General features: G+C 52.6%; 3 long non-coding RNA genes across 3 annotated transcripts; all 3 read right to left on the reverse strand.

Annotated features, from left to right (window-relative positions):
* Positions 1-2,835: 2,835 nt before the first annotated feature.
* Positions 2,836-8,704, reverse strand: LOC142604299 (uncharacterized). Its single transcript, XR_012838176.1, has 5 exons — positions 8,349-8,704; positions 7,236-7,300; positions 3,095-3,158; positions 2,951-3,006; positions 2,836-2,875 (listed from the first exon to the last, which is right to left on the reverse strand). It is a non-coding gene; the product is annotated as an uncharacterized LOC142604299 (long non-coding RNA).
* On the reverse strand, positions 4,317-4,740 carry LOC142604246 (uncharacterized). The gene is made up of 3 exons (XR_012838132.1): positions 4,577-4,740; positions 4,444-4,490; positions 4,317-4,326 (listed from the first exon to the last, which is right to left on the reverse strand). It is a non-coding gene; the product is annotated as an uncharacterized LOC142604246 (long non-coding RNA).
* LOC142604298 (uncharacterized) lies at positions 4,853-6,838 on the reverse strand. Its single transcript, XR_012838175.1, has 5 exons — positions 6,794-6,838; positions 6,669-6,709; positions 6,552-6,583; positions 5,136-5,192; positions 4,853-4,896 (listed from the first exon to the last, which is right to left on the reverse strand). It is a non-coding gene; the product is annotated as an uncharacterized LOC142604298 (long non-coding RNA).
* Positions 8,705-14,795: the final 6,091 nt, after the last annotated feature.

Below are 14,795 nucleotides of genomic sequence, written 5' to 3' on the forward strand. Positions count from 1 at the left end.
GAGGCGGGGGCAGTCAGCGGCATCCCCAAGGGAGGAACAGGCAACCGCGTCCTCAGCGCGGCCTGGCAGAGGGAAAGAAAAAGCAGCGGCCGTTACTACCGCGGGTCGGCCCTGGCCGGAGACCCCCCCCTCCTTCTGCAGGAGCTTCCGCAGACGCCGCTCTTTCCCACGCTGCTGCCGCTGCTGCTGCTGCCGCCAGCACCCCCGTTCAGGAAGAAAGCGGCACAGGCGAGGGCCAGCTTGCCGCCTTCGCGCCAGGGCTTGGGGGCGGCCTGGGGCTGCCGGACAGGCTTCAGGAGAGGTGCTGGAATTGGGGGCTGCTGCACGAGCTGAGCGGGGCCGGGGGAGGCTCAGGGGGAGCTCCGGCGAGTCGGGGAAGCGCCCAGCGCCTGCGCCTGGCAGGCTGTCCGCCTTCTTGCCCCCCCACTTCCCCCCCCCATCAGCTCCCGGGACACTCTCTGGGGCTGCCGCAGCGGGCGGCTGGAACCTTCCAGTCCCGTCCCGCCACCCCCGGGCTGCCAGCGGGCACGAGAACAGCCTGCACCCGCCGCCGGCGCTCGCTCACCTCACCGCTGAGCCCGGCCCTCAGCCGCCGCCGGGACCGGCGCCCAGCGTGCCGCCATGCTGCTGCCGCGCACGCGCCGGGCGGCGACGGCGCGCCGGAGGGGCCAGAGCCGGCGCGTGACCGCCGGGCTGCAGTACCGCACTGCGGCCACCAGGCGGCAGCAGCGAAGGCGGCGCTGCTGCGCCCCTGGACGGTGCCGGCGCTGCAGTCCGGCGCTTCGGCTCCGGGCAGGCGGCGGCGGCGGCACCAGCGGCAGCGGCGAGCTCCCGGCCGGCGGCACGCGCCCGGAGCAGCACCGGCGCTGCAGTTCGAGCGCCCGCCGGCACCGCGCCCGTCGGGGAGCAGAGGCGTTTCCTTACCGGGAAGCAGCAACGAGCGCCCCGGCGGCGGCGGCAGCGCCCCGTGGGCGCTGCAACCTCGCAATGCCGTTACCGGCGGGCGGCAAGGTGGAGCACAGCGGCGTCTAGCCGCAGTCCCGCCGTTCGGTGGCCGGGCAGCAGGAGACGAGCGGGCACCGGCTGTACACTGCGTCGGGGCGGAGTTTGCGTCGGGGGCGGGGCCTGGCGTTCGTGAGGGGCGGAGTTTGCGCCGAGGGCGGGGCCTGGCATGCGTCAGGGGCGGAGTCTGCATCGGGGCGGGGCCTGGCGTGCATTGGGGTGGAGCTTGCATGGGGCGGTCCCTGGGAGCATGAGGGGCGGGGTTAGCATCAGGAGCGTGGCCAGGGAGTGTGAGGGGCGGGGTTTGCATCGGGGCGGGGCCTGGTGTGCATGAGGGGCAGGGTTTGCCTGAGGGCGGGGCCTGGCATGCATGAGGGGTGGAGTTTGAGTTGGGGGTGTGGGCTGGCATGCATGAGGGGCGGAGTTTGTCAGGGCGGGGCCAGGGAGTATGAGGGTGGAGTTTACATAAGGGGCAGGGCCTGGTGTGCATTGGGGTGGAGTTTGCATCAGAGGCGTGGCCTAGCATGCATGAGGGGTGGAGTTTGTGTCAGGGTGGGGCCAGGGAGCATGAGGGGTGGAGTTTGCATCAGGGCGGGGCCTGGAGTGAGTCGGGGCAGAGTTTGCATCAGGGGCGGGGCCTGGTGTGCATTGGGGCGGAGTTTGCATCAGGGTGGGGCCAGGTGTGTGTCAGAGGCGGAGTTTGCATCACCGGCGGGGCTTGGCATGCGTGAGTGGCAGGGTTTGCTTCAGGGGCAACTACACAGAACACAAAGAACAACACGACTCAAGGATGAGAGAAAACTCTCAGCCAGAAGGACAATTCCTGGCCCAGAGATGCTGCTGAGCAAGATGACCTACAGGACCCAACACCCTGACGAGGAAGCTCTATTGCACTCCCAGAAAAGAATGGAGTGTGATGGCCTGCTATAAGAAGTTATGGTCAAACCCGAGATGATGATGTGCAAGAAGCCGGTCTTCAAGCCCTGCAAACATCAGGATGCAGGGAAGAAGCCCCAATCCCTGAAAAGGGATGGCTGGAGAGCAGAGCTCCCGCTGCAGCCTGGGAAGAGGCTGCAAGAAGAGGACCCAGCAGAAACTTTCAAGATGTAAGACCGATCCTCGCTGTAAGCTTGCTATGCAAGATAAGAAGTGCCCGATCAGCACTACACCGATGAGTACTGGCATGCGAGAGCCTACGGATGGCACCCGAGAAGCGCACCGTGCCCCCTGAGAGCAAAGAAAGCATTGAGACCAGAGGAAGGGCTAACACACAGAAGACAAGACACACAACAGGTCAGATGCAGGCTGGAGCTGCCCTGCCCAGTCTAGCACCGTGCGGACAAGTAACCCACTCCCTTGGCCCGCCCAAGGGGACTCCTCCCAGACAGCCCTCTCCCCTACGCTAACCATAAAACCCCTCCCCTGCAACCCCCAAACTGGCCCCCTCCCTCCCTGGCCACAGTCCCTCAACTTAGCTTTCAGAGGGCCGGGGATCTCAAACCATCCACAATAAACAATGTGTACATCACATGTTGGCTAACTGGGACATTCCTGCAGTTGCCAGGTTCCTCTTCATCACCTACAGTAAAAAACTCAAAATAACCAACCAAACAGTGCCATCAGTCACCATCGCACCAGTCAACGCCAACCTCGCCCACAACACCCCCCCCTCCTCAGAAGCACCGTGGCTTTCCACTCACCTGCTCATTCCACAGATGCACACTGCAGCTGCCATCGCTTGTGGCACCTAAGACACCAAGAGACACAAAATTACTCCTATGTTGGTGAGGAGTCACCGCTCCCATGACTGCCCTCCCTATTCTTCCAGCTCACCTCAAACGGGTATCCAGTTCCAAACGTGGCCACACAGCGCCTGCAAAAGCAGAGGGAAACACTTAAACTAGGTGCCATACAGTGCTGTGGTTTTAGACACAGACAACCGCCTCACCTTCTCGGACCACTCATCGGCATGCGACTTTGCCCCTCCGAGGCTCCCTGCGGCACCTGCCAAAAACAAAGCAAAAGGCACATGCTGAGAGAGTGCCCAAAACCACAGCCTGCCCGCACCAATTCCTACATCCCCCTCCTTTACCTCAGCCGCTCCTCCTCACCACCTCTGCCATTTACATGTTGCCACGCTGACGCTTGCGCCCCACCTAGATGACTCAAACAAAAGAATACCTTTAACTTAGCCAGCAATGCGACACCTGAAAAATAACTGCTACTTCAGCCCACTTGTCACTGCTCACCTGGCCCGAGTCAGCTCCAGCGCCAATATCCTACAGCATCAATATTCAGCCTTGCACCCTCAAAAGAAACACACACACACACACACACACACGCGCCAATTTTAACGTAGTCATGTAGCCACCAGCCACATCTTCCCTCGGACACCTCTGGCCTACCAACCTTCTTCTCTGCTGCTCTTCGGTGCGCATCTTGTCTGTCTGCATCTGACAAACAGAACCAATTATTGAACGAGTCACTTGGATGCTGAGTGACAGCTGAACCATTCCAGAGCTCTTGTTCCCATTTAGGAATACCATCCAGAGTTCAATTACAGACCACCAATTAAAAAAAAAAAAAAAACCACCCCCAAACTTCAAGTCCTACACAGACAGGCCTGCACTGTAATGGCCCACTATAAGAAGGTACTGTCAAAACTGAAATGATGGACGCACAAAAATCCTGTCTTCAAGACCTATGAATGTAATGATACAGGGAAGAAGCCCCTTTTGCAAGTCTGAAAATGGATGGCTGGAGAGCAGAGCTGCTGTCACAGCCTGGGATTGTGCTGCTAAAAGAGGACCCATTGGAAACCTCCAAGACACAAGATCGATCCATGCTGTAAAATTGCTATGCAAGCAAAGTGCCTGATTGGTACTATGATGATGGGTATACACATTCGAGGCCCTACGGATGGTGCCTGAGAAGCACGCTGTGCCCCTTGAGCCCAAAGAGGGCATTGAGACCTGAGGAAGGGCTAAGACACACAAGACAAGATATACAACAAACATACCACAGACACAGGCTGGAACTGCCCTGCCCGACACAGTCTAGCACGGTGCTGACAAGTAACCCGCTCCCTTGGCCTGCCCAAAGGGGACTGTTCCCAGACAGCCCTCTCCCCTTCGCTAACTTTAAAACCACCCTCCCGCAACTCCCAACCTTGTCCCATTTTCATCCCACTCCCTCCCCGGCCCTGGTCCCCCAACTTAGCTTTCAGAGGGCTGGGGATCTGAATCCCTCCTCAACAAAAACACGTACACGCCACACATCAGTTAACTGGGATGTTCCTGCAGTCACCATGTTGTTCTTCATCATCTACAATAGAAAAACCAAACAAACAACAAAACAGTGCCGGCAGTCGCATTGGACCATTCAACAGCAACCTCTCCCACACCACCCCCCTCCTCAAAAGGGCCGTGGCATTCTACTCACCTGCTCATTCCAGAAACAGACACTGCAGCCATCACTGCTTGTGGTACCTAAGAAAACAAGACACACAAAGTTACTGTTACACTTCTCAGAAGTCACCAGACCCATAATCCTTCTCACTGCTATTTCAGCTCACCTCAAATGTCTATCCCATTCCAAAGGCAGCTCACACAGCACCTGCAAAACAAAGAGGTAAACGCATAACCAAGTTGCCATATCATACTTTGCCATTAGACACCGACCAAACTCACCACTGCCTCACCTTCTCAGACCGCTCATCTTCACGTGGCTTCACGCCTCCGAGGCAACGTGTGGCACCCGTAAAAAAAACAAAGCAAAAAGGCACATGCTGAGATGCTGCCTGAAACTGCAGTCTGCCTGTGGCAGTTATCTCCCACTCCTTGACCACTTGCTCAGCCTCCATTTTGGGCTGCCACACCGAGGCTTGCATACCACCTATAAGATGCAAAACAAGGGGTGCTTGAAACTTCACCAACAATACAACACCTGGAAAATAACTGCTACTTCATCCCACTAGTCACTGCGCACCCCGCCTGAGTCATCGCCAGAGCCAATATCCTGCTTTGCTCATTGCTTCACACATTCAAAAAAAGAAAAAAAAAACCACCGCAAATCTTATTATAGTCATACAGCTACCAGTCACATATTCCCCTCGACACCGCGTGCCAACCCACCTTCTTACTGTGCTCAGCTCACCTCCTCCATTGCTCCTTGGTGCGTGCCTTGTGTCTCTGCATATGAAAAAAAAGATTTATTAAAGAAGTCACCTGGATGCTGAGTGATAGCAAACAGTTCCAGAGGTCTTGTTTACATTTCAGAACACAATCTAGAGCCAAACTACAGACTGTCATTAAAAAACCCACACACATACAAGCCTTAACACCTTTGAGCTTCAATCTACTTCACTACTGGCTGAACAGCCCCTCCCAGGTGGCTTCAATCATCTCCATAAAACACTATGGAAGTGACCATCCACACAGCCAGCCGATGACAATTCCGTCCAAGGTGACTACGCAACCTTTCCCTAAATGGTCTGAGCATATCAACGTATTAACCATAGACTCTTATCGCCATTCCACCTAACCCTGACTCTACACCCCAGGCAGATCAGCTCCAAGTCAAACACATACACATGCTCAGACCAACACTACAAACAATGCAACTCCAAAATGAGCGAACTTGCAGAAAGAGGAATGACTCCTGGATCAGAGATGCTGCTGAGCAACACTATCTACAGGGCCGCAATGGTGAGGCGAGGAGGGTCTATGGCAGCCCCAGAAAAGAATTCAACTTAAGGGCCTGTTACAAGAAGTTGCTGTCAAAACCGAGATGATGGATGGCAAGAAGCCTGTCTTCAAAGCCTAAGAACATAAGGATGCAGGGAAGAAGCCCCAGTCCCTGAAAAGGGACGGCTGCAGAGCAGAGCTCCCGACGCAAGCTAGGAAGAGGCCGCAAGAAGAGGACCCAGTGGAAACTTCCGAGATGCCAGACCGATCCTCGCTGTAAGCTTGCTACGCAAGCAAAGAAGCGCCCAATTGGCACTACGCCGATGAGTACAGGCGTTTGAAACCCTAGGGATGGTGCCTGAGAAGCATGCCGTGGTTCTTGAGCGCGAAGAGCAACAAAGACATCGGGAGCCAAGGAAGGTCTAAGATGCAGAAGACAGGCTACACAAGAAACGCAGCACAGACACAGGCTGGAACTGTCCTGCCTGGCATACGCTAGCATCATGCTGAAAAGCCATCTGCTCCATTTACCTGCCCAAAGGGAACTGGTCCTGGACAGCCCTCTCCCCTACACGAACTTTAAAACCGCTCCCTGCAACTCGCAACCTTGTCCCCCTCCTCCTCCCGGTCCCTCCCCTCGACTTTCAGAGGGCCAGGGATCTGAATTAGTCTGGGACAAAAAACCCACATTGGCTAACTGGGATATTCCTGCAGTCATCAGCTTCCTCTTCCTCTGCAATAAAAAAAAAAAAAGGACAGAAACAAACAAACAGTGCTGAAAGTAAGCATCACACCTGTCAATGCCAACCTCTTCCACAACACACACACATCCCTCCCCCCCAAGGGCTGTAGTGTTCCACTCACCTGCTCATTGCAGACATCACCATTTGTGTCATCTGAGATACCAAAAGACATAAAAATACTCTTGTGCTTCAGAGAAGTCACCAGCCCTATTATTTCCTCACTATTATTTCAGCTCACCTCAAATACTCATCCAATTTCAAAAGTGGTCCACAGGGCACCTGCAAAACCAAAGAGAAACACTTCACTGAGTTGCTGCAGGATATCTTGCTCTTGGACACTGACCCAGCTGACAACCGCCTCACCTTCTGGGGCCACCTGCCAGCAGGCTGCTTCACCCCTCTGAGTTTACGTGCATCACCTGAAAAAAAAAAAAAAAAAAATCAAAGCAAACAGCACATGCTGAAATACTGCCCGAAACCTGCCTGCTCCAATTCCTATCTCCCACTCCTTCACCTTGGCCACTCGCCTGCCCTGCCTCTGCTGTTTACAGGTTGCTATGTCGAGGCTTGTGTACCACCTATAAACACAAACAACAAGGGAAGCTTATAATTCAACAGTAAGACACCTGAAAAATAACTGCTACTTCTGCCCACTAGTCACTGCTTACCTTGCCCAAGTCACCTCCGGTGCAGATATCTCGCTTCGCTCGTTGCTTCGCGCCTTCAAAATGAAAAACACAGAACCTATAAACTAGTCGTATAGCCACCAGTCACATCTTCCCTCTGACATCGCATGCGGACACACCTTCTTACAGCGCTCTGCTCGCCTCTCCCCTGTCACCCTTCGGTGCATAGATCATCCTCCTGCATCTGCAAAAACAGTATCAAACAGGATCACAGAGCGATAGCTTAACAGTCCCAGAGAACTTGTTTCCATTTAGGAATACCACCTAGATTCCAACAGCAGCCTGCCACTATAAAAATCTGGCATCCTCTGTAATCACTGCATAGCACTATGGAAATAATTCTCCTTGCCTCTTGCATATATGGCTACTTGCTCTGAAATAAGCTATACACCCTTTGCCTACAAAGTCTAGGCTTATCAACGTGTTAACCATAGAATCTTATGGTTGGGGGCATAGCAGTGATAGTCAGCAGAAGACCAGACAGAGCAGCTCCAATCCAGACACAAACATGCACAGACCAACACTGCACACAAGACAAATGACATGACCCAGAGACAAGAGAAGCTCTAAGAATGACTCCTAGACCAGAGACGCTGTCAGGCGAGAAGACCTAGGGGGCCATGAGGAAGACTCTATGGTGGCCTGAGAAAAGTTGAATGCTGTGGCCTGTGACAAAAAGCTATGGCCACACCTGGGACTTGCAAGAAGCCTTGCTTAAAGGCCCAAGAACATAGGGATGCAGGGAAGTCCCAGAAAAGAGATCCTTGAAAACAGGCCGCTCAAGATCAGAGATGCCGATGCAGCCTGGAATGATGCCACAAAAGTAGACCTGCCAGAAACTTCCAAGACAAGACCTATCCACGCTTTGAGCTTGTTACACAAGAAAAGAAGCACCTGACTGGCACTACGCTGATGAGTACAGGCATTCAAGACCCTAGGGATGGCACCAGAGAGGCATGCTGTGCTCCTCGAGCACAAAGAGAACATCAAGGCCTGCGTCTTACACCTTCCTCAGAGGATGGACTACACAAACTACACAACAACACAGACACAGGCTGGAACTGCCCTGCCTGGCACACACTAGCATTGTGCCAAGAGTAACCCGCTCCCTTTACCTGCCCAAATGCGTACCTCGCCCCTACAGTAACTTTAAAACCCCTCCTTGCAATTCTCAACCTTGCCCCCTCACCCCAGAGACCCCTCCCAAATGCCAGTCCCTCAACTTTGCTTACAGAGGGCCAGGGGTCTGAATCCATTCTCAGCAAAAAACACATCTGCTAACTAGGCTATTCCTGCAGTCACCAGGTTCTTCTTCAGCACCTGCATAAAAGCAGTGCCAGCAGTAAGCATCATGTCAGTCAGACCTCTTCCGCGACACCCTCCTCCTCAAAAGCAATGTGGCCTTCCGCTCGCCTGCTCCAATTCCAATGTCGGATGCCACAGCTATCATTGCTTGTGGCACCTGAGATACCAAAAAGAAAAAGAGGCTCACCAAACTGCTGAAGAGTGCTTTAAAGGTGCCAGGGGAGGGGAACCACAATCCAACCCGCTCCTATCAGTTTCATGCCAGCACTAGCAATACAGGTCCAGAGCCAGGAGAAGGATCGCAGATCAGCAGGAGAGCACCTGAAATGCAGCACAAAAGAATTCCAGCCACGCAAGCCAGTAAGTCACCTTTATCATGGGTCCAACTTAAATGCCTCTATGCAAATGCATGTAGCACGGGGAACAAACGAGAGGAGTTAGAGACATGCGCACACCTGCAAGGCTACCATCTCATTAGCATCATGGAGATGTGGTGGGATGGCTTCTGTGAAGGGAGTGTTGGAATGGAAGGACACAGGCTCTTTAGGAAGGACAGGCAGGGGAGATGAGTAGGGGGTGTCACCCTTTATGTCAATGACCAGCTGGAAGGCATGGAACTCCACCCAGGGATGGATGAGGAGCTGACCGAGAGCTTATGGGTCAAGATTAAGGGGAGGGCAGGGACAAGGAACATTACAGTGAGGGTCTGCTACAGGCCACCCAACCGGAAAGACCTAGCAGATGAGGCCCTCTATAGACACAATGCACTGACCCACCTTCTTATGGCGCTCCGCTCGCCTCTCCTCTGTCACCCTTTGGTGCACAGCTTGTCCCTCTGCATCTGCAAAAACCATATCAAACAAGTCACCCGGATGCAGAATTATAGCTTAACAATTCCAGAGGTCTCATTTCCATTTAGGTATGCCACCTAGACTCCAACAGCAGCCTGCCATTAAAAAACTAAAACAACATTAAGCCCTACACATACAAGCCCTAACACCTTTGAGGTTCAATCTGTTCAACCACCACTCGAGCAGCCCCTCTCAGATAGTTCCAGTCATCCCCTGTCAGTCATCCTTGCCTGCTACCGAGGGCTAGTTACTCTGAGGCAGACTGTACTCGGAGGTCTGTAACTAAATACTCCAGGTATAGCAACATTAACTATAGACTCTTACTGCTATTCTTTCCCTGACTAGCATTACTACGTCCGCAGGCAGAACAGCTCCAACCCAGACACATGTGCAGACTGACACCACACACAAACTAGACAAACGACTTGACCCAGAGACATAAAAATACTCTCACCAAGAAGAATTGCTCCCAGAGGGAAGATCCCTTTAGGTGAGAAGACCTAGAGGGCTGGCTGCAGGCCACGAGGAACAACCTGCAACTGCCCCAGAAGTCAAATGCCACAGCCTGTGACAAAAAGATATGGCTACGGCCACAGCTGTAACAACAGATGCACGAGAAGCCAGGCTCTAAGACCTAAGACCAAAAAGATGCAGGGAAGAAGCGGTCCCAGAAAAGGATTCCGGGAAAACAAACTGCTCGACAGCAGATATGCCTGGCTCACTGCTGCGAGGGAAGACCATCTGTAAATTTCCAAGACTCGGGACACAAGACAGATATGTGCATTTAGCATCTAATGCAAGAAAGGAAGCAGTCAGTTAGCATTATGCTGATGAGTTGAGGTGCACGAGATCCTTTGTATGGCTACCAATGTGCCCTAGCACAAAAAAAAAAAAAAAAAAAAGGGACATCAGGACCAGAGTAAGATATAGTGTAGTACACTCAAAACAAATGACACAAACTACCTCCTTACCTACAAAGTGCCTTAGGAAATTAGAGAGGCGGTCAGCTGAAAAAAACCCATGACGATCGTGACACGGTGACTCAAACGGACACCTTACAACTACGGAAACTGGTGCTAAAAAACACACTATATCAACAAGAACAAGAGAACATAACCGCCGTGACTGATACTAGAGCAAAGCTCATTGCACACTTAAGGAAAAAGGCAAAACTGGAACAAGAGAAAAAGCTTGCGTGCCCAGGACCACGATAAAAGACAGACCCCTGACTGGAGATTGTTATGAGCACAAATAATACACATCCTCTTCTCCAAGAAATTCCAGTGAAGACAGTGACAAAAACCTGCACTGGAAGTAAGTGCCTAGTCCACATCTTTAAGTAAGAGTGACACCCAGATGGACAGCAAAGGAATGGATGCAAAAAGTAAGTCAGGGAATGAAGAAAATAAAATGTACAAAGCAGAGACCTCAGAGTTCAGGAGGCTATATTTTAGTGTACTTAACACTTTACGAGATGAGACTCTTCTGACATTCGGCTCTGCTTATTGTGATGCAGAGGCCCGGATGATTTGCGCCGCGTGTCTCAGGACTGTTGCACCTGTGGCCAGCTGCAATGAGACCAAAATAGAACAGACCTCACATACGTCCAACTGTAAAACTTAGCTAGAAAAGGTGATGAGCCCTCCTCTCTTTCACAACCATCCCTCAGTCCCGAAAACTTTAGAAACCCCTTCTCTTCTCCTGAACTCTCAAGGAGAGAGCCCCACTCCTTGACAGCTCCTTCTCTGTATTTGCACCTCTGAACCATCTGCACTGGCCACTCCTCAGGAGCTGTGCCCTGTGTTCTGCATGCAACTCCTATCTTCCATCTTCCCACAAACTCTGGTCTCTGCTACAGGCCCACAAAAGCAGCAAAGTCCTGAGGCTTATAATCTACGAGGGGTCCGTCACAAGCTGTGAAGTTTCTAGGAACAACATAGTACTCTGGGCAATCAGGAAAGGCAGTAAGCGTCCTACACCCTGAAAGATGCTATGCCTTACTTCTCTGCTGCTTTCTTGATAAATGCTAAAGCTCCACTAACAGACGCGTACAAGATCCTTACCCTAACCCCTGCTAGATAGTCCCACCATCAGTCCTATTAAAAGAGATGAGATCAGCAACCTACACAGTATACAGGAAAACTGGTGGAAAAAACCCAAGGTTCCATCTTCAGTAAGTCAGGAATTCCAGTAAAACAAAATACACTTAGAGTAAAAAAATAAAATTCATAGAATCACAGAATGGTTTGGGTTGGAAGGGACCTTAAAGATCACCTTGTTCCAACCCCCCCTGCTGTGGGCAGGGACGCCCTCCACTAGACCATGTTGCCCAAAGCCCCATCCAACCTGGTCTTAAACACTTCCAGGGATGGGACATCCATAACCTCTCTCTCTGGGCAACCTGTTCCAGTACCTCACCACTCTAAGAGTAAAGAATTTCTTTCTAACATCTAATCTAAATCAACCCTTCTTCAGCTTGAACCCATTACCCCTTGTCCTGTCACTACACTCCCTGATAAACAGTCCCTCACCATCTTTCCTGTAGGCCCCTTCAGGTACTGGCAGGCCGCAATTAGATCTCCCCGGAGCCGCCTTTTCTCCAGGCTGAACAATCCCAGCTCTCTCAGCCTGTCCTCATAGGAGAGGTGCTCCAGCCCTCCTATCAGCTTCATGGCCCTCCTCTGGACTCGCTCCAACAGCTCAATGTCTCTCCTGTGCTGGGGCCCCCAGAGCTGGATGCAGTACCCCAGTTGGGGTCTCACAAGAGCCGAGTAGAGGGGCAGGCTCACCTCCCTCGACCTGCTGGTCATGCCTCTTTTGATGCAGCCCAGGACATGGTTGGCTTTCTGGGCTGCAAGCGCACACTGCCGAGCTTCCCGTCAATCAATACCCCCAAGTCCTTCTCCTCAGGGCTGCTTTCAATCCATTCCTTGCCCAGCCTGTAGTTGTGCTTGGGATTGCCCTGACCCACGTGCAGGACCTTGCACTTGGCCTTGTTGAACTTCATGCGGTTCGCGCGGGCCCACCTCTTCAGCCTGTCAAGGTCCCTCTGGATGGCATCCCTTCCCTCCAGCCTGTCGACCACACTACACAGCTTGGTGACGTCGGCAAACTTGGTGAGGGTGCGCTCGATCCCACTGTCCATGTCACCGACAAAGATGTTAAACAGTGCTGGTCCCAGTACCAACCCCTGATGAACACCACTCGTCACCGTTCTCCACTTGGACATTGAGCCATTGACCACAACTCTTTGAGTGCGACCATCCAGCCAATTCCTTATCCACCCAGTGGTCCATCCATCAAATCCGTGTCTCTCCAATTTAGACACAAGGATGTCGTGTGGGACAGCGTCAAATGCCTTGCACAAGTCCAGGTAGATGATGTCAGTTGCCCTTCCCTTATCCACCAACACTGTCACCCCATCATAGAAGGCCACCAAATTTGTCAGCCACAATTTGCCCTTAGTGAAGCCATGTTGGCTGTCACCAGTCACGTCCTTATTTTCCATGTGCCTGAGCATAGTCTCCAGGAGAGTCTGCTCCATAATCTTGCCAGGCACAGAGATGAGACTGACCGGCCTGTAGTTCCCTGGGTCTTCCTTTTTACCCTTCTTAAAAATAGGGGTTATGTTTCCCCTCTTCCAGTCAATGGGAACTTCGCCGGACTGCCAGGACTTCTCAAATATGATGGAGAGTGGCCTGGCCACTTCATTCGCCAGTTCCCTCAAGACCCGCGGATGCATCTCATCAGGTCCCACGGACTTGTGCACCTTCAGGTTCCTTAGATATTCTCGAACCTGATCTTCTCCTACAGTGGGCGGTTCTGCATTCTCCCAGTCCCTGCCTTCTGTGCCCTGGGCAGTGTGGCTCAAGCATTTGCCAGTGAAGACTGAGGCAAAGAAGTCACTGAGTACCTCAGCCTTCTCCATACCCTGGGTAACCAGCTCACCCGCTTCATTCGGGAGGGGACCCACATTTTCCCTCATCCTCCTTTTATCACTAACATACCTACAGAAGCTTTTCTTGTTGTCCTTGACATCCCTTGCCAGACTAATTTCTATCAGTGCTTTGGCTTTCCTAACCTGATCCCTGGCTGCTCGGACAGTTTCTCTGTATTCTTCCCAGGCTACCCGCCCTTGCTTCCACCCTCTGAAGGCTTCCTTTTTTTGTTTGACTTTGCCCAGGAGCTCCTTGTTCACCCATGGGGGCCTCCTGGTGTTTTCGCTTGACGTCCTCTTTGTTGGGATGCATCGCTCCTGAGCTTGGAGGAGGTGACCCTTGAATGTTAGCCAGCTGTCTTGGGCCCCTCTTCCTTCCAGGGCTTTGTCCCATGGTATGCTACCAAGCAGATCCCTGAAGAGGCCAACGTCTGCTCTCCTGAAGTCCAGGGTAGTGAGCTTGCCGCACGCCCGCCTCGCTGCCCTGAGGATCCCGAATTCCACCATTTTGTGGTCATTGCAGCCAAGGCTGCCCTTGAGCTTGACATCCCCTACCAGGCCCTCCTTATTGGTGAGAATAAGGTCCAGCATGGCACCTCTCCTCGTGGGCTCCTCTATCACTTGGAGGACAAAGTTGTCATCGATACATTCCAGGAACTTCCTGGATTGCTTGCGCTCAGCTGCGTTGTCCATCCAGCAGATGTCAGGGTAGTTGAAGTCCACCCTAAGGGCCAGGGCTTGTGAGTGTGAGGCTGCTCCTATCTGCCTATAGTGGGCTTCATCTGCTCAGTCCCCCTGGTCAGGTGGCCTGAAGCAGACCCCCTGCTGTGATGTCCCCTGTCCTTTCTTTAATCCTGACCCATAGGCTCTCAGTGGGCTCCTCATCCATCCCTAGGTGGAGCTCCATGCACTCCAGCTGGTCATTGATGTAAAGGGCGACACCCCCTCCTCGTCTGCCCTGTCTGTCCTTCCTAAAGAGCCTGTACCCTTCCATCCCAACACTCCAGTCATAGGAGCTATCCCACCACATCTCTGTAATGCCAATCAGGTCATAGCCTTGCAGGCACACACACATCTCCAGCTCCTCTTGTTTATTCCCCATACTGCGTGCGTTCATGTAGAGGCATTTCAGTTGTGCCCCTGATGGGGCTGACTTACTGGCTGGAATTCTTTTGATGTATCTTCCCAGTGTTACCCTGGTGGTTCCTGTTGCATCCAGAGCCCCTGGATCATCTCTAGGCTTTGAGCGTGCTGTAGTGCACCCAGCACATCTCTGAGCAAAATTGTATACTATTAAATCATCTTACAAAAATGTGAATCTTCAATACAGAATTACTGACCTGAAAAAACCCCTAACAAACAAAAACACACCCAAACAAAACCTGCATACAAGTGTACTTTCTACTACACACACTGCTTAACCTTAACTAGCCCTGAAGCTCTTACCTCAGACACTTCTGCTTCTCTGAATGCCAGAACACATCTACCCAAAGAGCTGAGCCAGCTCAAAAACTGCCATTGACTGAAGGAACAGCAAGCCACTAGCACCAGAGAAGCCCAGGAACAGAATAAGCCCCCTGGCAAGA

The sequence above is a fragment of the Balearica regulorum genome, chromosome 17, assembly GCF_011004875.1.
Source record: "Balearica regulorum gibbericeps isolate bBalReg1 chromosome 17, bBalReg1.pri, whole genome shotgun sequence".
NCBI lineage: Eukaryota > Metazoa > Chordata > Aves > Gruiformes > Gruidae > Balearica > Balearica regulorum.